Source organism: Rousettus aegyptiacus, unplaced genomic scaffold (genome assembly GCF_014176215.1).
Source record: "Rousettus aegyptiacus isolate mRouAeg1 unplaced genomic scaffold, mRouAeg1.p scaffold_m13_p_18, whole genome shotgun sequence".
NCBI lineage: Eukaryota > Metazoa > Chordata > Mammalia > Chiroptera > Pteropodidae > Rousettus > Rousettus aegyptiacus.
The window spans coordinates 7,610,251-7,635,152 of record NW_023416293.1 but is presented as its reverse complement, the minus strand read 5'-3'; the positions used below and the strand labels follow the sequence as shown (position 1 = coordinate 7,635,152).

Below are 24,902 nucleotides of genomic sequence, written 5' to 3'. Positions count from 1 at the left end.
AAATTCTAAATGTCAGAAAACTCAAGAGAAACTGCTTAAGAAAACAATAATATAGGGGTAAGTCTACAGGGGGTGGAAATATGTATTGAGTGACACTATGCACATGACATAGTGTCTTTTCACCAAAGGGTGAAATAAAAGATTGCATCCACCTACTGAGTCCAGATCCAAATTCTGGATACCAGAGTATTTTACATGCCTCTCCATTGTGCTACATCCAGATGAGAACCCTAAGGCTAGATAATGAGTTCACTTTAAACACATTAAATAAAAGTGGCGGGTAAAAGAAATGGTTTAGTACACTAGAGAAAAAACAGCAGACATTCATATTTGGAAAAGAAAAGATGAAGAAACAACACAGAGTAATACATGACAGTATTAAACTTAATGAAGCTTTACTTGAACTGCTTAAATGAAATACTTAATAGAGTAGTAGTATGTTATTACAACCTGGAGCTTTACAAAAACCTTGTAAGTAATTTGTTGATGAAGAAATCAGTTCCTGATCTATTTCTTCTGGCTGTAACAGCACTGATTCTTACCAAATTGTTAAAGTTTATGTTCCTACTCACTATCTGGGTGGGTCTATTAGGAATTACGGAGATTTTTAGGAAAAAAATCCCAGAATTACTTTTATTCATTTAAATAAATTATTATTCACATTTTGAGTTTTTTGCAACCTATACTCATTATATACAGAAAAATATGCCTTTTCTGTGGTGACTTTGCAAAGATACCTCATTTATACTCTCGACTTTAGCAGCATAGTGAAGAATAAATTGAACCCACATAAAAACAGTCAACTTACTTTGCGCAAACGAAGTTCAGAGGCTATAAAGTGTATTTCAACTAAGTTTCCACGTCTTGGGTTTCTGAAAGATAAATCATTATACACAGCATTTTAATGCCTTGAGAGAAAAGTCAGAACTCAAGAAAGAGTACTTTTGTTCCCTTGCACTGTGAAGTTTTGAAGACACAGTGGCTAAAAGCGGACTTGAAATCTTCCCATCACAGTTCTCTACAACGAGATTTTGTTTATTTTCATCATTTTTTGCTTTTTTTTGTTATTGTTTTGTAGTTTTAGAAAGAACAAAAAATTAAAAAGATAGATTAGAATAACTCCATACTTTATTTTTATTTACTAACCTCAACAAATAGCACTGATATTTTTGCAAGTTTGTTTGTTTGTTTTGAGCTCTATATATAGACTTAGGTTTAAAAGTGCAACTACTAAAAGAGAGAGAATCTTAAATACCTATAGTTGGGACTTCAATTTTTCTTAAAAACACACCATCGATTATCAAATTTTTATATATTAATTTACACAGATAACATATATACACCTTATATTTTCCTTATAAGATAGTTCTCTACAGAATTTGAGAAAAAAAAACAAACCTGACTTATTTTATTCTGTGAATTGCATTAATTTGAGAAAACATTTAGGAAGTAACTCTATTCTACACATAAAAGCAACAATAAAGATATAATACCTGGACTTGCAGATTATGTTGCATAGAAAGAAATTGTGCTGACAATTTCTTTTTAAATGCGTAAAACATAAAATTCCAGATATATAAGTTTTACTCATTATTTTTCCCAAGTCAGCCTTTTTTTCTCAGAAGTAAACCAAAATAACATTTTTTTCCTAGTCTGTATGTTTTAATGCACACAAAAATAGGGTAGTCAATGTTTATAAACAACATATTAAAAATTGAAGTTTGTTTATTCTGAACTCTTATAACAAGTAACTTTTATTTTCTGATATTTGCATGTTTTCACCACTTAGCCATCAAAAGCTACTTTTAAGCTTTTCATTTTAAAAAGTGGATTAAAGATTTTAAAAGAAATTAATGCAATAAATCTTTTTATCCCCAAAATTTCTATTTGTTTTGTTCATAATATTCAACTCTGATCTCCAAGCATTTCCACTTGTGGATTTCAAAGAGGCATTATTTGTTTTAGGAAATAGCCATGGCTTGTATTCCTTTGGAGCTCCACTCCCTAAATGGTCTTCTTCCCTCACCCCAGAAGTCTTCTAGCTAGTAGCATGCAGCTTGTTAGTGCTAACCCCAGCTCTCCTCTCCTGCTTCTCTTCCCTGAAGCACTTAAAGATTTAAAAATATTTTGCTATTGGAGAAGAAACCCCAGGCAAAAGATTCACCTGGGAAAAATATCCGTTCTTCATTATTCCTTCTAAGAAGGCATATCCATCACTTAAAATATATTGTTGTAGGGGTATTTTGATTTGTTTTGCTTTGCCTTTTTGAAGCAAAGACCCGTGGTGAAAAGGGAAAAAAAACTACCATTAGAAAAAGAAAAGATAACTGGAATCTCAATAAAAAATAAAACTATTAGAAAATATTACTTTTACCTCGATTATTTGTCTTATTAATTTCTCTAACTTCCTTTAAATTAGTGCACAGCAATGAGTGGTATATATTCTTGATTTTACAAGTCGCTTATTTAAAATCTAGTTATTTCAAATGTGTTTTGTTGGTGGTGGTGTTTTAATTTTTCCTACAATATCGATATTACGAGTAGATGGGGCAAATCGCCACTTAAGATATATAATTCCAGAATGGCAGAAATCTCCATCTACAGCATCTTTACGGTATGTGTATGGTATGTATATATTTCATATCTGCATGTTATAAATGTTAAAGATTTGAGAGCAAATATTCCTTCTGTTAGGTCTATACTGTATAGGTTTCAGGAGCAATATTAAATTGAAAATATCAGCACAGAGAATTAGATTTTAGGACAAATTCTTCTAGAATTTTAAGGGAATTGACTGACATCTACCTGCAAGTAACACCTTAAGGGAATGGAAGCCAACTCTTGCTTCTGTATGGGATAATGGAGCTCTAAGAATGGGGAGAAAAGACTGAAAAAATGGAAGGACATCTATATAATTGCAAATAGTCCAACAGTTTGGTCAGCACACACCATAAGTTCAAACTGATGTAATAGATAGAAATAAAATATAATTGTGTTCTCTTGATGTATGTCAGATTGACGTATATTCTTCTGATTTTTTGCATATATAAGCAATATAAACAGTTTTGAAGAAAAGATGTAGTTTGCATAATTAAGAGAGAAAATTAAAATTCCAATTCCAATTATACTTCAACTTAATAGTTGTCTCCTCAGAAATGAAATGGAGTTTTACAGACACATTTCACTGTAGTTAAGTATATAAAAAAGTCTAATAAGTAATTCAAGATTTATTTAATAAAGTAAAATAATGTAAAAGTTATCACTATAACATAATATGATGCAATATAATAATTGTTATCTAATTTGGTCAAAAGACTTGAAATAAACTGTCATAGGAGAGTCACTTTATTTTCTATTCATTTCTAATTTTGCACTATGTCTATATGAGAAAGAAGTCTTCACAAAGGTTATCAATGTATATAAGTCTGATTCTGATATTAAATTACATTTTTTGCAGTATTTCTAACTTCAGCTTAGTAATTACTGTTTTCATCAAATTGAATAATATTAAATTAAAACCTTAAAGTGAGATAAAGCTTTATTAGAAAGCATTTATTAGAAAATGTTTTACTCTTTTCATTCATTCTACTATATTATGGCACTATAAGTGCAAGAAAAAAAAAGGATACAAAATTAAATTTTAGGCAGTTTTTCCCCTCAATTACCTTCCAAGCTAGTTGAAGAAGTAACCATGGATGATGATAATAGAGATAGATAGATGATAAATAGATGATTGATGGATGGATGGATGGATGGATGGATGATGGCGATAAGTATATGAGGGAATGTTAACAAATGAATAAAAACCAAAAATCAAATCATGTAACTCAGTGTTGATTTGAGTCTTGAATTCATATGCTGGCATTGAGAAGATTTAAGGCTCAGGATCTTGTAAAATGAACAGATTCAGATAGAGAACAAAGAGATAGTAAAGAGAAAGATTACAGTTATTATGAGCTCAAGCTGTGAGACAGACGGCTCAAGTTCAAATCTTGTTCTGCTAACTCCAGCTTTGTGACTTTAGGTAAGTTATCTAACGTCTCATCTATAGAGTGGAGCACTGTTAAGAGTACCTACCTGCCTCATAAGTTGTTACAGCATGAACTAAATTAATAAAAACAAAACACCAGAACACCACCTATGTAAGTGTTGGCTCCTGTTGTAGGTGTGGGGGACAGGATGGCATGCAAGCACGTTATGACATCGTAGTGCCCTGCCTGCTCTGTAATCTGTCAGTTCACTGTCTACAAAACATAGACTTTGACTTGTTGAAATCACCAGTTTGTTTCATTACCTTAAAATGCTTTATTCTTTTCATTCATCCTATCATATTTCAGTGTTGTGACATGCAACACTTAATTTTTAATTTGCATACTTACACTCATTTATAATTCATTTATGCATAGTCTTTACATAAGTAAATCCAGGTATTGTGCTAGTGATACTGCTGATACATTCACTGAAATGAGTTGTATGAGAGGATTCTATGACTCATGGATTGTGATTCAAAAGTTACTCAATACAGTATAAGATCTGTGACATATCCATGACTCAGTGAGAAAATTCCATCACTCTGAAGAAATTGAATTTTTGCTTCATTTATCTTAAAACACTGGCATTCTGTGTTCATTGGCACAGTGCTTTAAGGTGACAGGATTTATTGACAATGTTTAGTCTTTGACTTAAAAAATAAACGAAATTTACTTATATAAGGTCAAGTAAACAAATTTGGCTTTTAGTGCCTAAAACATTAGTTTTCAAGATTGATGGACTAATAAAGCACTCAAGAAGTAAAAGACTGGGAGAACTAAATATTCCATTCATTATCACTTTACATATTATCAAGCTTAATAGCTATAATAGATGATATAGTTGATTGATATAAGCAAAGCATTAAGCTAAGTTCCTTTCATGTATTAATTCACTTAATACTGATAGCAATCTTTGAGGAAAACACTATTATTGCCTTAATGTAAAAAAACTAAAATGGTATTACTTTACTGTATATGTTTCTTTTTCCACATATACCCTGGCTATAATATAAAGTCGTTGAGAAATAAGATCATAATTTAATACTGTTCTATCATCTCTATTTGCCCTACCTGGTGCTAACACCCAATTAACGGTCAGCAAATACGAGCTACTAAACAGAAATGGTAAATTCAAGGATGATATTTAAATAAAGTTATCAAATATATAAAAGAATAGGTTATAATTTGAAGTTTAGAGTAACATATTAAATATTGTGAGGTCAAAAATAAAAACAATTATTTACTTCCCTAATAGACAAAACTAATTATTTCTTAAATACTCCAAGCTTGTGTATGAGTTACTCTAAGTGCGAGGCAGCCATTTAAAATTTCTTTCACCTGTAATCTCATCAAACTCAAACTCATGATTTAGGATATGGAGAAAAGAATTAGAGGTAACTTACAAGTAATTTTATAGCAGAAGTATTGAGATTATTTATTCCAATATCAGATAGCAGTGATCTCTCAAGAACTCCGGTGAAATTAGGGCCCCAAATTTTTAAATCCAACTTATAAATGATCTATCAATTTTAAACTTTGACCACAAAAACAAAACAAAACAAACAAAATCCCCTGAAATCTCACGTTAAAAAATGCATTTTCTAAGTAATACATATCAAGCTTTACAGAAAGAGGTTATGGGGTCAGTTCTTAATGAGATTTAACTATTTAATATTGACAATGCTGAATTGATGTCCAGCGATCATTATTTTGAGATCTCTAATTGTTCACTAGCCTAATAGAAACTTAACTCAGTTTATTTTATTTATTTGATAAGTGTTATATCATTTAATATATTTAGGTACTAATTAATCTCATAATGTAAATGAAAGAATGGCCCTAGCTGATTTTTGAGGTCCCTTTCAGCTCTAAGATTCTGTTTTATAGTTTCCAAATATACTTTATTACCTGAAGAATTGGTTAATATTTTGGAGGTTTCTGAAAGCATTTCATCTTAAATACATATAAAGAAATCTATTAAAAATAAAATTACTTCCACTTTTGGAAATTATACCAAATCCACCATATAGAAGTTATTTTGTCATTTATGTACACTGGAATTATTTTTTCTGTATGGATACTGTCATAACAGACATATACTTTTTTAGCAAGAAAATAATCTAAATATGCTTTGGTTCCACTGCCACCATTTCTTCCTTATAGCATTTAAAGAGGTAATTGAGAGTAAATATGAATCAGGTCATTGTTTGTACTCAAGCTTTTATTTAGACTCATCTAATAGGCTTAAACTATCACATGCAATATTCTACCATTTTATTATGCTTATGTTATAGAAATGAGAGGAAGTACTGATGATTTGCACTTAGAAGCTTAAACGGAGAATCTGAATCTTAACCAGTAATTAAGAAGTCCCAAACTACACTTTAAAGGAAGCATCTGTTATTTGGGCATGCCATTTTCCCTTTTCTTTTTGTGAAGAATAGCCTTGAATTTAATTGTTCATTATAATTGCACATCATTCCTTTTGAAACTGCTAAATTATTCCTGCAATTCTCTCTTTGTGTGTCTCTTCATTTTTAGCCAGACTATTTTTTCACCAATACATTATTTCTGATTCTTTAATTAAAATATTTTCGTTTCTTCTTGAAAATGGCTAAATAGTTAATGCCGCATTCTGCACTGTTTGGAAGGAGACATAAGAGTTTTTATTTAAAAAAAAAAAATTTTTTTGCATTGAAACAGAAAACAAACCTTAAGTCCATTCAATACGCTCTTCATTCTGCAAGCAAGCATACACTTTCATAAAGAAAGAGCACTGCAATAACAATGTACCTTATGCAGACACGAGTGCTTCAGACGAAGGTTAATGGATTGAATTGCAAGAATACCAGTGTACAGACTGTAATTAGGAATGTCTAATGAAAGCTTGCAGTAGGACATGAACAGAAAACATCTGCCTGTTCATAGTAATGGCTGTCTTTCATTCTCTCTATGTATTTTTGTTCTGTTTTAATAGGCCATTTATAAAAATCACATATGCTCATTAATCTTAGGTTACATGAAAAATGTAAGGACATGTTGAATTTCGATAAAGAAATTTCCTCTTTTTAACCTTCTTTCAAACAAAAGTTTGAACCAGTGATGCATTATATACCAAATGTTGCTTATTGCTATTCTATAATGGAAATTATACAAATGTCAAGTGTTTCTTTTATTTCTAATAAGTACCAATTTTACTCAATCTTATAAATAACTATATTTATTAAAACATTGGTTAGTACCACCAGATGCATTAAATAAAATGAAAAAACACATCATGACCTGTGGGCTCATGTCTTACATTGATGTTACTAATAGCGTTTTTCTCAGTTTTCACTAACAAGATGAGGACTTTTAGGATAGACATAGTAGGCAGGATTCTAAGATGGCCTGTAAGATCACAGCTCCCTTGTATAAATTTCCTGTATGGTCACCTATCTGTGAATGTGGGCATTGCCTGTGAATACAATGAGGTTGGGTTATGGACCAGTAGGCTTTGAGTAATCATAATCAAGGTGATCAGTTTTAAAGGGGGGTTTTAAAGGAGATAAAGCGTCAGATGTGCTCTTGCCTAAGGAAGCAACATTTGAGTTGGGAACTGACTACAGGGGGCACATGACAAGTAACAGGGAGTGGAGTTGAGGCACCCTCTAAAGAAAGATCTGCTCATTCACGGTCTTGGCAGGATTCAGCTCCTTGTGGTTGTGAGACTGTTTCCTCCTTAGCTCTCAATGGGCAATAACTCAGCTCACTTGTTTATCCTTCATCATCTCCATTCTCTGTACTCCATACTGTCTTCATAGCTCCTTTTATCTCTTCTTTCTCTTTTCCACTAATCTGAAAACACTTCCACTGTCCATCAGAACCCAAACATTATACATCCCCAACCTTGTCTCTGAAAACTTTTCTCACAGTTTCTGCTTGACTTTTAACAAATGATATTGATGCTTTGAGCTCTTTTAAAGGGGAGCTTCATCCTCCTCCAACAGCCTCCAGATCACTGTGATTGCCAAGAGATGCGTCCTCTTTGCTTCTCATTCACCTTCAGATATTTTTTTCTCCCTTCTCTTTAAAACCCTCCAGGCTTGAATCGCATGTCATCAGACTGTATCGCTCGTTGCACCTCATTGTTGCTGCCATCCGCTAACAGCAAAAGACCATCATTTTGTTTCTATCTTCATATCATTCTCATATCCTTACTTTTTAAAATTTTTTTGACAATTTAGATATACATATAGAAATCTTACTATGCCACAATCTAAGCCCCATGAATTTTTCTCCACCTATGATCCTGTTACCATCTCTGCCTTGATCATTTGCCTAGCCTCTGGGTCATATCATAGATATACACAATATAATTATCTGCAAACCTATCTCATTTTATTGCTTTATCTTTTCTGATTATCATCAACTACTTTCCCAGTGACAACTTTTAGAATTCCAACAATCCTTCAAAACTACTAGGGCCCATAATCTATTTATTCTTCAAGCTTTAACTAACCCTCATGTCTTCTCTTCCATTCTTAACAACTTTACATTTCACGGTCAACCATTATAACCTCACTTATACACTCTCAACCATCATTCCTTTCTCTCGCATAGCTGTGCTCTCTTGTCAAATTACAGCATTGCCAAAATCAACCATTTGTCTACTTTGCTTGCATAATACGGCTGCAAGGGACTGAATCACAATGACTGGTCTCACTTCAAGTCTGTGACCATGACCTCAATGTGCCTGGAGCTCTGCTCAGAAGCCACAGTTTCTCCAGCTGAGGCTTGCTCTTTCTTCAAGAAAACGAATTATCTTTTCTATTCTCTCCTCAACCATTCAATACATTCTCGTCCTCACTGTCAGATGATGGCCTTGCTTCTCCTTTTACTGAAAAACTCGAAGCAATCATAATAGAATCTCCCCAGATAGTCATCACACATCTACCCAGATCTTCTAGAATCTGTATCTATATCTTCTTCCTTATATCCCTTTCCAAAGGGTAATCTAACATATTTCTACCTAAAATAACATACTTCTTGACAAATGAAAAGTGTATATGTGTATACATATCTATATTTATTATATATATTTAATCTCTCTATACGTACATGTAATACATGCATATATACATAATCTTGTTCTCATTTCCCATACTGGTTACTGGCCATATTTATCTTCCATTTACAACAAAAGTCTTCAAAATATCTTATCTTTATTGTTGCTGATTTTTCTCCCCATTCTTTCATCAACTCAGTATAAACAACCTTTCCCTTCAACTCCAGTAAAAGTGTTGTAAGTTCACCAGTGGTCTTCAGCGCGTACACTGTGACTCAATGTCTGTCTCTCTCTCCCTTTAGATCTGCACTTACTTCACAGTTATCTAGTTTCACACCTTGCACACTGTATGGAGGCTAACAATTCCCTACATGGCACTCGTGAACTCTGAACTTGCATGCCCGACCACCTACAAAAACTTCAGATTTAACATGCCTGAAATAGAACTGTTTCTTCAAATTTATCCCACCTGTAGTTCATCTTAGTTGATGGTAGATCCATCCTGTAGAGTGATCAGGCCAAACACACAGGGGTTGTCACTGCCTCCTCTATTTATAATTGTTAATTAGCCTGCAAATCCCTGTAGGTTGACCAAACATCTAGGATTACCACGGATTGAGGGGTACAGGGAGAGGGAGGGTTCCCAGGGCCAAGAGAGCAACAACAGCAGATGAAGTGAGAAAGCTACTCACTCCGGAGCATCCGATCCCCGTACGTCTCCAGGCCATCCCCTCCTGGTCTCTCCCTCTCTCACCCGACTCCAGCATCACGGGGCCCCTTGCTGTCTCTCACGCATGTCAAATATTTGTCTTATCCTTCTGCTCTACTGCCTGGAATGTTATTTTAAATGACTAGTGCCTTCATTTCTCTACAAGCCTGCTCAAACATCTACTCCTCAGTGATGCCACCTCTGACAATCCAGTTAAATAGCACGCAACTCCTCTCCCATCACTTCGAATCTACCTTTTTGTCTTGGGCCTTGAGCATAAGCACAGTCATAATCAAAAGTTGCAATAATTTTTATGTGACGTACAAAGTGAACAATTATTCTTTTTAGTTTTTATATATATAGGCAAAAATATGTAAATGTTTAAATAAAACGAATTTAGATGTTTTATAGAGAAATGACTTCTGCATCAATCATGTTTAATCTAGAAAATGTTTATATTTCACACATTATCAGTTTAATATAACTTTTCAGTGTTCCTTCCACATGTGTTTCAGGAGAGACACAGAGAGTTAGTTCAGTTTTAGTAACAATCATGCCATCTACAAAAACTCAGTAGGTTTTACATAGCTACAATGGCAGTTATCCAACACGTCTTGAAGGATTCCACTACGGTCTCCTGGTTCTTGTTCCAAACTAATGACATCTATTCTGCAAGTTTTTTAGAGGGCTCTCTCTTGGTCTAACTAGGTAGTTTCAGTAAGTTATTTTGGAAAACATATAGCAAAAAAAATTAAGTGACAATTCAACAAATGTAGTTAATAAGAATTCACAAAACTAAACTGAAGTGACAGCAACGTAAAAGGCCATAAGAAATTTAAGTAGATACAAACAATAAAAATATCAAGCACTGCCACCTCAACACTGTTGAGAATAAGATTTTAACAAGTCGACCATGCTTCCCAAATTCAAAGGTGATAAATCTTGAAAAACTATATTCTAGCTCTAGAATCACTAAAACATTTTATGTTGGAATCAATCCCTACGGTCACAAAATTTGGATAAGTCTGAATTAAACTAACTAATTTGTTGCAAAATGTCTCATCATTTCACATTAATTCATATTGTGAAACTATGAGGAAGGAATTAATTTGGTTGAATTTCACAAATTTGTCCAGGAAGTCCTGCTTTCCCCCAAACACTTTATTTATTTATTTATTGGATCAACTAAGTGACTAGAGTTCTTAAAAACAAAATAAACTCTTTAGTCACTGTTGCTCCAGAATGCTAAGAAAGAAATATCACTATTCCTTTAATTCTCTTGTCTCTTCAAGCCACATAAACTCTCAAGACACTAGATAGAATGCAAGGCAATAAAAGGATTGAAAGGAAATCCCTTCCTAAATGTTTTATTGTTTCACCTGGAGAATATATACTAGTTCTCAGAGATTCTTCTGCTTCAATTTTAAAATTATTAAAGAAAGGTTATCTTGAGAGGAGCCTTAACTCTTGATCTAGGGAAGAGATCTGAACATGCCATTTATTTTGGAGTGGGTTGGCCAGCAGTGTTTTTCAATCGGGTGGAAACATAAAAGATTTCTGAAGACTAATGCTGGTTGAGGAAGATAAATCAGAGAGAGGGTAAATTTATATTTGTGCAAAGGATGGAAGCGCTCTCTTCCTCAGCAGGAGAATATCGTTTTCTTAATCAAAATGCATTTTATTGAATAAAGCCTAATCGGTGACATAGGAAAAGGGATATTAAACAGGTATTGTCTTGCTTGTCAGTAAAATTAAAACTAACCATTAGTTGAACTTCACTTACTCTAAAAGCAGCTCAGTTAACATTTGTTGCTAATTAGCTATGATTCTCAAGCGAGGTATCAAAGTATTCAACCAACAAAATAGGTCTCTTGGAAGACTTTAATCTTTACAGAAGGAAAACACAATGTGATTTATCCAATTATATAAGCTGAATATAGAACATGTGTGTGTGTATACATCCTGTGTATAGTAAAACATATGGAGTATAAATATTTAAGTATGTTTTGTATTTCTACATAATATAATACATATTAGAATATAGTACATGTGCTATAAAACATATAGTGTTTATATTATATTGTATTATATTATTATATGTACTAGATGCATGGATAAGACAGTATATCAGGTGTTACTGAAAATAAACATAAGGCAGAAAAATTTTTAACTATAGGAAGAAGCATGTGATTCCTATAATTATAAATGTAACTGATTTGTGAGCACTTATTGATATCACTTTCAACTCCAAGTCTTTAATCAACTAATAAATTACTCTGGAGTCAGTTAAGAAATATCAGAGATTTTTGTCCTGATAAAACCGAATTGGAGAATAAAATCAAAATGTAAATTGGGAACATTCAGTACATTTTTTAAAAAATCGGTTTTCCCTTTGGAGTTGAGACATGCTCACACAATTCACTTCCTACTAAGGGTCACCACTCTCCCTCTCCCTCTCTCTTGGCCAAGACCTCAACTGATCTCTAGGGATAAGTTTATTCCTATCCATAGAAATGTGGGGTGATCTGTCTGCATGTAGCAAAAGCAACTGTTCACTTTCTAGCTCTGGTTCCAAATAGTATGTGTGTGCATACGCCACAGGTTCACTCATGAGTATTTACTTACTCACATGAATGTATACAGTACATGATCTATACTTACTAATTTACTCATTAAAGTAAAATTTTACCAATCACAAATATAAAAGGTTAATTTTTACTTTCTTAGTAAAAAGCTGTCCATATTATTCCCCTCAGTTTTACCTCCTAGGATATTCATAACATGAGCACATTAAATTAAGTTACTGAGTATTTAGCATAGTAACATGACAATGATTAATGCTTAGAATAAGTGGATGCATTTATACCCATCAGTTCCTCAACTGCTTTTTAAATGCTTTTAATATTTCTTGGTTGAGACTGTGGAACAAATACATATTTAGTGCTATAAATGAGATAGCAGCAAGTCATATGCATCGTACCTGCTCAGTGATGCCAGTGTGTGCTTTCAAGTGTGACTATGACCATGTCACTTGCCTTAAAATTCTTCACTGGCTCACTGTCTTTCAGGATAAACTTAAAGCGTCCAAGTTAAGACTGACCTGACTGCTTTGTCTTTCCCTTCTGCCTCTTTACTTTTTTTTTTTAATAAATCACATATATTCAGCTGTGTTCTTATTGAAGACAGGAGATTCCATTCAAATTATTTTAAGCAGAAAATAAGTTATTTTTAAAAGCCCCCCAAATATGTACAAATAGCGCTAAACACACACACACACACACACACACACACACACACACACACACACACGGAGGAAAAAACTCAAACTAGATCAGAGATCTAAATAAAGCTAAAACTTTTTGAAGAACATACAAAGAAATCTCTGCGACCCTGATGTAAGCCTCATGTCTTAGATAGGACACAAAAGCACAAGCAATGAAGGACTGGTACACTTGACTTTGTCACAAGTTAAGCAACTGTCTACTCTCCAAAGTCAGTGGAACCAAAAAGGAAAGGCAGGTGACAGATTGCAAGAAAATATCTGTCCAAATAAATATCGAAGGTCTTGTATCTTACACATAGAAATAATTCTTGGAGTTCAATTATAAGATAAGCAGCCTGACTTTAAAGAAATGTACAAAGAATTTAGCAGCACTTAACAGATATGCATACACACACACATACATAATGCATACCCGCTAAAACTAAGAAATTTTTTAACTGTTACTGAGAAAGCAGAACACTTGACCTCTTATTCACTGTTGGTGTGACTGCGGTACAATTAATTGGAAATATAGTCTGAAAGTTTTTTATAAAGTTAAAAATGCACATAAACAATCAGTGATTCAAGTCCAAGTTATTTACTGAAGAGATATATAAAGTTTTGGCCACACAAAGCTTACGGCCCTACAAAGTTTATACACCATGCAATGGAAGAATCTGTGTTAGACTGGTTGTCAGAGAAAGCCTCTGCAGAAATACTTTTAACCTGAAGCCTGACTGGTAGGAAGAAATAGCTCATATAAAAGCTGGGACAAAGTGTTGGATGCTAAAGAAGTAGCTCGAACAGAGGCTCTCAGATGGGAACAAGGCTGGCCTGCAAGAAGGCAGATACCGATATAGGAGAAGCCTGGATGGATAATTATGACAGGCAGTGGTTGTGAGAAGCAAAGAAGCCATATCCAAGAAGACCTTACAGCCCTGATGACTTCACTTTGATAAAAATAGTTACTTTCATATAGAAAATGTGAGCACATTTTAAAGCAACAAAATGGAAAAAGTCTTCTAGCTTTTGTGTAAAATACATATAAACCTAGATTGATCAACAATGTCTTTCCCCATTGAAGCCTCTGTGATGACCAAAACTCCAATAGATCTATTGCTAGATTGTTTCTTCAATAAAAATTTTAAGGAAATTCAGTAGTTTCCTTCAATTCATTTCTTATAAGGTATTCCCATGGTGTTCTGAAACTACTTGGAATGGTGATTTAAAACCATGATATTTATGGGAGGTTGAGGTAAGATGAATAATGTATTTATGTACAAAAGAAGGAAATTGAATGGACAGAAAAGCGTAAGTGACATCTGAAATCTAAAAATGGCATTTTTCCAGAGGCCATAAATCATTCATTTGATTTTGAAGTTTTAATATAGGAAGCTGGTTGGCACACACACAACCGACTTCATATGAGACTTTCTTTCTAGCTGCTCTTTCAAGGAACCAAATCAGAAATCATAATTCATTTTAAAATTGCTGTAAAGCGATACATTAAAATAGCTTAAGTAACACATTCATTTAGAGAAATTCATCACGTGTATGCTTCATCACCTCTTGTACCTATACAAATGCAAGCTATTATTCACATCCCGAACTTAGAGTCACACAACTCTCAGTCCACAAATTAGCTATGGGAGATATACAGCATTTTATTTTTTCTAAAACACATTTCATTCCTATTTAGAATTTCCTTTCGGGTGGGTAAAACTACAGCATTGTGCTAAGTAAGGAACATACTCCAGTCACAGAAGGACAAATACTGAGTCATTCCACTTGCATGAGGTTCCTAAAATAGTCACACTCATAGAGACGGAGAAGAAAAGTGGTTGCCAGAGTTTTGTGGGGTTTTTTGGTTGTTGATCTTTTGGGGGGCAGGGGCAGGGTGAAAAAATAGGGAGTTGTTCAACAGGCGTAAAAATTCAGTTACACAAAAAGTCTGGAGACGCACACTGGTGATCGCTGTTCAGCTGTGAATGTGCTGAATGCCACTGAGATATACTGTACACTGCAAGTAATTTTAATAAGTTTTATATTATGTTCATTATCCAGTTTTTTTAAGGGAGTTTATGGGAGGTTAAATAAATCCCCCAAGCTTACAGAGCTCTGAAATTCTGGAGCGTGGATTCATATCCAGTTTTCTCTGAATCTGCTGAATAACCGTATGGGCCATGTGATGAACTATAAATGTGCTATAAGACTGTGAAAGGTGTTCTGTTACTTGGAATGACTGTGCATTTTTTCTGATTACAAATTAATTTGAAATAATCAAATGTAAATTTATTATAAAGACATTTAAAGCAAATCTGGGTGCAGCAACATTTACCAACAGGCAGAGTGTTCTCATCGTCTATTTATGGGCACTTTTTTTCTTTTCAGTGTAAATAATGCATAGATGTTAAGGATCTTCACCTACCTAGAGCCTGTAAATCCAGATGAAAGGACATAGTTGTCACTTTGATTTTAACAGAAGGCAGAAATGTCACACTACTCAGCATCCGTCCCCCCATTGGCTCAAATGTCACCTCGTCTGTGGAGGCAATCTATTTATTACCTCTATAATACACAGACGATATGGAACCTAAAATTGTCCTTGAATTGATGTAATTAAATGCTTACTTAGAATTACATCTTATAAATTTATGATGCTAATAATTATCTTTTTATACATATCATGAGCACCTGAAGCACTTAAAGACTAATTTTTTTAAAGCATACAATTATTTTCAGATTTTTTTAAATTCAATATTATAAATGCTGTTATTTTAGCATGATTCTTATTTTTTTTCCTACTGGCAGAAAGGTATCTGTTTGTGAGCCTTACAGTAAACAGATAAATCTAATTAGCACTGAATTAAACTGCCCTATCAACATTAGCCATGTATGTGTTTGCAATTTAATTAGATATTACTAAAGGATTTGTTCATCAAATTTGTTATGTAATGTATACATGATTCTGCAAAAGGTGAAGGCGAAAATACCCATCCCAGAAATCATTAGCTATCCTCACGAGTAAAAAATTACTTTGACTCAATAAATTTTCCCCTAGCCATAGTCTCCATAGCTTATGAAAATTATATTTATGTGAATTATATTTAGCAACATAATACTAGCAATAAACATTACTTAGGTAATATTTAAAACATTTTCAGATGTAATTTGAACATATGATTTACAGAGAAAGGTCCAGATACTTCAAAAAAGGATTCTTCATTCACTTGGCAAACAAAGGTTGTATAAATGTATCTAGTACTTAGCCCTGAGATTTTAAGAAAAATAAGTATATAGATGTTCTTTGCTGCTTCTACAAGTCTTTTCTACTTTCCTCTTGGCTATCAGAACTCTGACTTAGCTCAGTGCACAGCCTCAGGCCTGACCACAATTTTTTAAAGCCAATCATGCCATTTTCATCCTATGTGTCTAACCCATAAGTTCCCAAGCCTTCCTTGCATCTAAGAATATCTAGTTAAGCATGTTCTAGCTAATGAGATATGGGGTCATGGAAAAGTGCTGGATTAGGGTGGCAATAAATGTTCTTCATTTAAAAAAAAAATAAGGGGAGAAAGACTTTTACCCCTGTTCCTCTTTTGCCGTTTAAACATGTGCAGGTGGGGAGATCTGATGATCTCACCACTCTCATAGGATTTGATTTCCTTGACCCTGGAATCCAAAGCAAGAAACAGAGTGATTTGACAAAGCAAGATTTGGGACAGGTAGAAAACCTGGCACTAGGCACTGGCCGAGAATTTGTTTTGGACAGTTCATTTTACCTGGTTTCCCTATATGCTTCATAAGGAAATTAAACAAAGATACTGTCGTTGGAAGAATTTAATTCCTCTATCTATAGTTAAATGAACCCACGAGAGTGAATACTCTAATATGAATCTTGAGCTGGAATGTCCATCTTCTCCTTCCCTTGGACGACAGAGCTCCTGGTTCTTGGACCTCTGGACTCTGGGACTTACACCAGCAGCACCACCCACCCCTCCTCTTAGGCCTTTGGCCTCAGACTGAGAGCCCGTTGGTTCTCAAGCTTTGGGGTTCAGACTGACCCATAACATTGGCTTTCTGGTCTTCCAAAATGATCTCCTACTGATTCTATTTCTCTGGAGAAGCCTAACAAAATTTGCTGACCCAGATAAGTTTGATATGCTTTGAAGACCAAGTCTCATTTAATTTATTACTAGGTTTGTATCATATTTCAATAGAATTTTAAAAATTAATTGCACTTACATAAAATGGATTTTTTTTTTTTTTGGTATCTGAAGTGCACATTAGATAGGAAAATACAGATCTTAAAAGTTTCTAATTTTTTATATAAATATGGCATACAGGTGGATATTCATTTACAATATTAATTAATTTCAAGCAATTTGTTGAGCACTTATTTAAGTTGTCCTGAGTAAATAGTCAGAATTTGAATTTACACCTACAGGCACAGATTCTCCTATATAAATCATAGAAATAAATAGGAAAGGCATCAATGGGAAAAAAAATTGTATAACTAGAATTGCTTTCAAATCCCTAACAGCAAATAAAATAGAGCCACCTAACAGCCTCAAAGGGTTCTTTAGGTCCCTCTATTTTAACTTAACGTTAGAAAGATGATCTCTCTTCCTTAGCCAAACTTGAAATATAGCCCCTTTTCCATATGCCAACAAAAAGTGTTGACTCCATTTTTTTTCCCCGTGATAAGAGCCTCTCTTCCTAGTATTTAGAAAAATCATGACTCTGAGAATTCTTTTCTATAATAATTTGTTGTATTGTCTTCCCCTCCGGCAGCAAATTTTGAGAACCTTGACAGTAGAGGTGCAGATATGTCATAGTTTGTGGAATGGGAGCTGGGTCATTTATTTTGACCACTAAAAAATATAATAAATTAATTCTTCAGGAATTGAAGATAATCTAATAGAAGATATTGTCGTAAAATGGTTAAAATATCATTCTTTTAAAAACACAATACACAAAGCATATTTCTATTTTATAATGCATAATAAGCAAACATAAATTTGGCTTACAGGAACTTCCCAATTCCTTACTTCTTTATGTTGAAGCATTCCTTCTGTGCTGGTATTTTATACTGTGTGTTGTGTACTTGCACAGTTTAGAAGGGAGTGGGGAGGAGTTCATAGATAAAATAAATCCAGGTCCCTGATAGCCTTTGTATCCTTTGCCTTTCTAATCAAAGGCAATTTATCTTCAAAAAGGATTTTACCTTCAAATTCTTTGCCTCAAAGGATCAGTTCTCTAAATCTGGCATTAAGTTTGGTGGGCTGCCTATTTCCTCAGTTGTGTGTTTAGATCATTTTTTTTCTCTCATTTCTGTGGTTTTTCTTCCTGAATGCCTGTGAAATGCTTCATTATGCTCTGTATCTGGTGATCTGATCAATAGCTATTTCAAACTGCATCCTTCACTGATGATTCTGTATCCTAAAACAAGTTATGCAACCTTTGAGATTCAATTATTTTTCATTTAAGGAATCTCATTATCATATCTCAATGCATTATATGACATTAAGGAATCTTAAAATAATCTTATTTCTATCATATTTTAGACTCAATTTGAATTTATTCTATTCTGTATTTGATAAACCATAGCTAAATGTTACAATCATTAATTTATACATTATATTTTGCAGTACCATAGAATTTCTTAAATCTCAGATGTTTACAATCAATTTGGAACTTGTGTGCCTTGACTCTCCAGTGTAAAAAAATAAATAATTTTAATAGAAAAAAATTTAGAATTTCAAATCATATTTAGTGGCATTTATCATTTTGTTTCTATTTAATAAATATTACCATATACTATCCAATAATCAATGAATTATTAGCTTTAATAAAGTAATCATGGTACTTCCATGCTGTGATTTTTGTTTATAAAATCCATTGTAGATTTTAAAGCATACAGGATTTTTTCAAAAGATGGAACGAAACTTCTGCTTGAGTGTCACAGGTGGTTTAGATAATTATTCTTTAAATAATGGAATGTGATATTTTTCCAATCCTAGAATATTAATTTACCTACAATAAAAAAGTAAAATTTTTTACTGCAATTTTCCTTGAGAATATAATTCTTTTATAGAGAGCAAAGTAAACACCCACATCTTGATATAAGTGCACAAAATCCAAGCCTTGTAGCAGTCACAATCACTGAGACATTTTAAGCCCAGATATTGATTTTTGTTCTGCAAATTCAGTATACCCGAGCTAATGATAAAGCTCAGTTTCTGTGGAACTATATGAAGAGAATTCTCCAGTAACACCCTGCCAACCTACTGGAAAGAAACATGCTGGAGAGTGACAACAAGTGCCAATACATTTTGGCCTAAGTAGAGCTTCCCTTCACCTTAGCATTTCCATTTTCGACAGTAAGAGAAGCCGTTAGCCACTTCACCATCATTCATGTGGATATAGAATGACTTAATGGAAAGTAACAAATGCATTAAAAATTCTGATAGGTGTTCTAGAAGCATTTTCTGAAACAGGTGAGATAAAAGGCCTTTCGCAATGAACTCATAAAGTAAATTGGACATGTGAGAGTGGAGAAAATGCCCTGGGAGATGACTGATGTGGTGGCTCAGAGCCTCATCCCTGGGAAACTCCGTGTAGGGGGGATGAGCCACCGGAGCCTAGAGTGTCCCATCCAAAGCGGCTAAACCCTCTGCCTCCAGAAATGTAAAGCGAAACGTGTGACCAACATTACGATGCTGCAATATTTAAAATCACTATTATGTTCTTTAGTCAGTAATAAGGATATTGCACTTAGACATTCTTCAAGAATAGCCTGGTCTTGAGGAAATGGATATGTAAAGTACCAAAATTATTTTGAGTTCTATAATAAATTTGCTACAAAATATAACCTTCAAGTTTTACATCAATGCTTTATTTTTTTTTAATTTTAAAAGTCTTCAAAATTACAATGGATTGAAAAGAATGTAATGTGTTATTGTTGCACAACTGAATCAATTTTTTCCCCCATCATGCATATACTCCCTAGAATGAAGAGTTGTAAAAGGTAGCATAATAGAAAGTCAAGACGTAGGTCACTGACTTTTCAACAATTTTATAATACAAAGGATATTTATATGCAGCATGAAGGCAATGGAAAGATATTTGTTTATCATACTCTGTGTGTGTGTGTGTGTGTGTGTGTGTGTGTGTGTGTGTTTACTGTTTAGTTCTTCTCAGCCCCCTCCTCTGGGGTACTAAGATTCTGTCAGAGTGATGGTGTCCCTTTGTAGCAAGCAATAAACTCATCTTTGTCAACAGGTTGTCTGGATGGTGTTTATGGATCAGCAATCAGTAGAGGTCTTAATGAGTTCCATGAAAAGAAAGCACTGACTCATTCATGGCTGCAACAAATTTACCTTAAGGGTTCATATTCTCACTTTAAAAAGAAATGTTGTTAATAAATTTAAACATGCTTATTTTGGGCAGGGATTGGCAAAGCCTGTTTTCTGGCAAGTGTCCACTGTGACTTGCCAAGTGGGACTAAGAATACGCAATGCTTCATCCTTTTCCAAAGGGTGTCTCCAGCAACTAATGTTTTTTATAGCAAAGATCTCAAAAAGATTTTAGGTGGACTACTCCTTAAAATAAAATCTAAAGAGTTAGGCAGCATTATCTAATTGTTTTTGATAAAGTAATTTAATTTAGATTAGCTTGCCCAAGTTTGTTTGTGCATTAATAACAAAATTGGGACTTGAGCCCTGGTCTTCAAACTCTACACTTCATTGTACACAGACACAGAACTTAAAAGTATCTACTGCATTAAAACAGCTATAAAAGTGGAAACTACTTATATTCAGCTTAAAGTAGCCATAACTGGCATAGCAAGATTGATACTGACTGTAAACATCTGAACATTTTTAACAGACCTATGGAGTTTTCAATGCTTATTTATTGATTCCTCCCCAGCTTTTTCAGAATGGCTGTGCCACGCATGTGTGCATCCTATATCAGCTGAGAGTGAGGCCTTATGCAACTGGCATCACATACAGCATTATAATCTGGTACCCTATTGCTCTCTACCAAATTTGACTCCACTTTAATCATGTCGATCTCTTTCTGATGTCCATCAACAGGAGACGATATTCACCCCTAACTACCACCTTCCCCCTGAAGTATAGGGCAACTGCAATAATAACTCAATTGTGAAAAGGGAGGCGGGAACCCATAGCGAAGTCACTGATCACTTATGGAATCCACTAGACAGATACGAAGCCTTCCTTTCTCAATGTTGGAGTTCTTGCCATCCTTGGTGTGGCAGGGTTTTAACAGCCAAGCCCTTGTTAGTTCGAGTTTTGAAAAGAAACACGTCTAGATGATTTCACTTGTGTATTCTACCAAATAAATATGTGAGTAGAAAATTATGCCAATTACATATAATCTATGTCAGAAAATAAAGGGAAATATTTTCTGACTCATTTTCTGAATTCAGTGTTAGCATAATATCAAAAACTAACAAAGATATATATATATGTATGTATGTATGTAAAAGAAAACTACAGATTTATACCTCTCCTGAACAAAGACACAAAATTCTCAGCAAAATATGAGCAAAATGAAACTACTGTTGGAAAAATGAAAACACATCATGATAACATAAAGTCCATCCCAAGATCATAAGGTTGGCTCACATTCAAAAATTTATCAATATAGTTTACCATAAAACCATATTAGATTTTGATAACCATTTAATACTGACAAAGGCAGAAAAACATTTAACTAGATTCAATGATAATTTATGATAAAAATTTCTCAGCATATTAGGAATATAAGGAGACCTTTTTAAGAAATGCTACCGATGGAAAACATACCGCTTATATTATACTTAATGATGAGAGACTGAAAGTGATCCCTCTAATACATGTAGCAGGGCAAAGATCCTCCCTGACTGCTTCTACTCATCATTGTACTTGGGGACTTAGCCAGTGCAATAAGGCAAGTAAACTAAAAATAATTCAGACAACAAAGAAAACAAACTGTCTCTATTCACAAACAACATGATTGTATGTGTAGAAATTAAACCCCCCCCCCAAAAAAATAACTAATAATTACATTTAAAAAGGTCACCATACAAAACTCATTTGTATTACTTTATACATCAATAAGTAATTGGAATTTGGCATCTGAAAATACTATTTACAGCAAAACAGTGACAGAAAAATTGAAGTACATTAGTAAAAACCTAATGAAACATGTAAAGGAACTAACTGCATGCTAAAAAACACAAAACACTGAAAAATTAAGGAATGCAAATAACTAACCAGAAAGATATATTGATTACTGGTTTGAGAGAATTAATGTTAAGATGTTTATTTTTCACATTACAAATATATAATTTCAATGTAACTTCAAAATTCAAACAAGCACAGATGTTAATAACTTGATTTTAAGGTTTATATTGAACTACAAAGGAACTAGGGTACCTAAAACAATTTTGATGAAAAAGAACAGAGCTGTGCAATACAACTTACTAAAATAAACCTGACAATGTGATATTAGCATAAGGACAGAAAACAGATTGGCAAAATTAGACTCACACAAATAGAGTTCACTTTTTTGACATAGATGCAAAGGTGATTTAACAAAGATTTTTTAAATGGAAACCAGTTCTAAAACTATTGAACTTCCACTTCCAAAAACAAACGAATAATCCAAACAACATCTGTACCTTATACAAAAATTAACTCAAAATGAATCGGAGGCCTAATTGTAAAATTAAAATGATAAATTTTCTATGAGAAAACAGGAAAAAAAAGTTGTGGCCTTGGAATCAGACATGAGTTTTAGAAATAACACCAAAAACATGGTCTATTAAAAAAAAAAATAGTAAATTGGATTTGATCAAAGACACAGTTAAGAGAATCAAAGGAGCAGAGAAAATATTTGCATAACACTGATCTCAAAAAGGATTGTATCCGAAATATACGAAGAACATTTAAAACAATATAAACGACCAAATGATAAAATGTTCAAAAGATCTGATGGCACACCACGTCAAAAAAAGATATGCAGATGGCAAAAACCGTATAAAAATACACTAAACATCATTTGTCATTTAGAAACATATGAACCAACCTCAGTGAAGGCTGGCAGAGGGAAGTGCTGAACTAGGAAAATTTGGAAATGAGGAGCACATGTAAGAATAAAGGCAAAGGGAACTTCCAAGGAACTTCTGCATGCTAGCTAAATAAAGTTCTTCCCATGAGGATGCTATATGGGTTAATAATCCTGGTACTTCCATACATGTGTACTGGAATTGAAAAATGAAGCAAAAGGATAGTGAATTAGGTAAGAGCCAGGTTTCTCTCTGTTGGGGAAGGAATTTACATAAAAGCAAGGGCAGGAAGCTAGAATGATCCTTCTGCTAATAGATGAGTGTTGCAGACATGCGAGAGGCAGATTTAGTTAGAGACAACAATTAGCTTAACCTGATATAGGTTGTTACATATGCCTATTTATTTTCATATATACAGATCGACATACGCACACATTCTTTTGATACGTTTGCTGAGATGGAATACTCTACAGCTATCTGCTTAGCTTATATCTTTAATTCATCAAGCCTCTGCTCAAAAAGTCCTTATATGAGAGCCCTTCCTTACTATCATACAAAATAAGACAATCTTCCCATCCCATATCCCTGTCATCCTTGCTCAGTTTTACTACCTTTCTTAGTATTTATCAGTATTTGACATGTTGTATGTTTACATGTTTATTGATTTAAGGTCTATCTCCTTCCAGTAGCATATAAGCAGCATGTGAGAAGGTATTTTTTATCCACCGCTAGTTGCCATTCAATACATGAATGAATGAAACATGCAACGGGCTGATGAATGTATGTAAATTTCTATACATATATGTTAGTATATCTAGTATAAATGTAGAAAGATTGTCTTGTAGCAAAACTTTTAATATTAACTTTCTCCTTGCTCATCCTTAATTTCTGTGAATTTTGCAGAGTTTAAGTTTATATTTATATCTGTATAACACTTTATAATACTTCCATTATGACAGCTGCACTAGGCGTAACGCTATTTGCAGCACAGTGTGAATCACAATCTGGAATATATAATGTTTAAACCTCTGAATGAACTGGAATATATAATTTAGCACTGTAGTAAAAAATGTGCATGAACTGGCATTAAAAATGACAATAAAATGTTATTACTAAGCAGACTTTTGGAATACTTCTTAGAGACTTCTTGAATGTATACTAGAAAAAAATGTTTTGCTAATACTCAGTTCATGAACTTTGCAACAGACAAATTGCCAATTGGGTTACATAGTGGTGTCACAATTTGGATGTAATGCCGAAAACCTGGAGGATATGAGATACGAGAAATAAAATACTAAATATGCTTCTTACTGAGTATTCAAACCTGTTTTAAACGCAAAAATGAAACCGTAAAATCCCATTTTAATTTTCCTCTAACTGTATAAGTTGAAGAAATGCTATGCTGTAGATTGAACATGCTGAAATTAATCACAGTAGAGACTAAGACATAAAACAAGTGATCTGGAAACACCCGTTATTGAGACATCATTGAACAATGAAGATACATATGATGTTCCAAATATGATCACTAACACTGATGCCTTGCAGCTCAGATAGTCCTCAAAGAAAAAAACTCACAGTGTTGAACAAGCATTAAGAAATCCTTCAAACACATCACAACCACCTGATATTTCTAGACTCATCTCTTTGTCATGAATGTCTTTTACTGCTTTAAGTTTCCAGCAAAAGATCTAGGCTTTGGGTTTGGAAAATTCTAGGTGCTCTAAATTACTCAATGTATTAGAAATAATTAATTAAGCCTTGGTTAGAAAACA

At 33.7% G+C, this 24,902-nt stretch overlaps 1 long non-coding RNA gene across 1 annotated transcript in view; it reads right to left on the bottom strand.

The window, feature by feature from the left end:
* Positions 1-848: 848 nt before the first annotated feature.
* Positions 849-24,902, bottom strand: part of LOC107498967 — a 67,919-nt gene continuing 43,865 nt past the window's right edge. The window contains exon 3 of the long non-coding RNA XR_001594172.2: positions 849-872. This is a non-coding gene — a long non-coding RNA (uncharacterized LOC107498967). The remainder of the gene's footprint in view (positions 873-24,902) is intronic.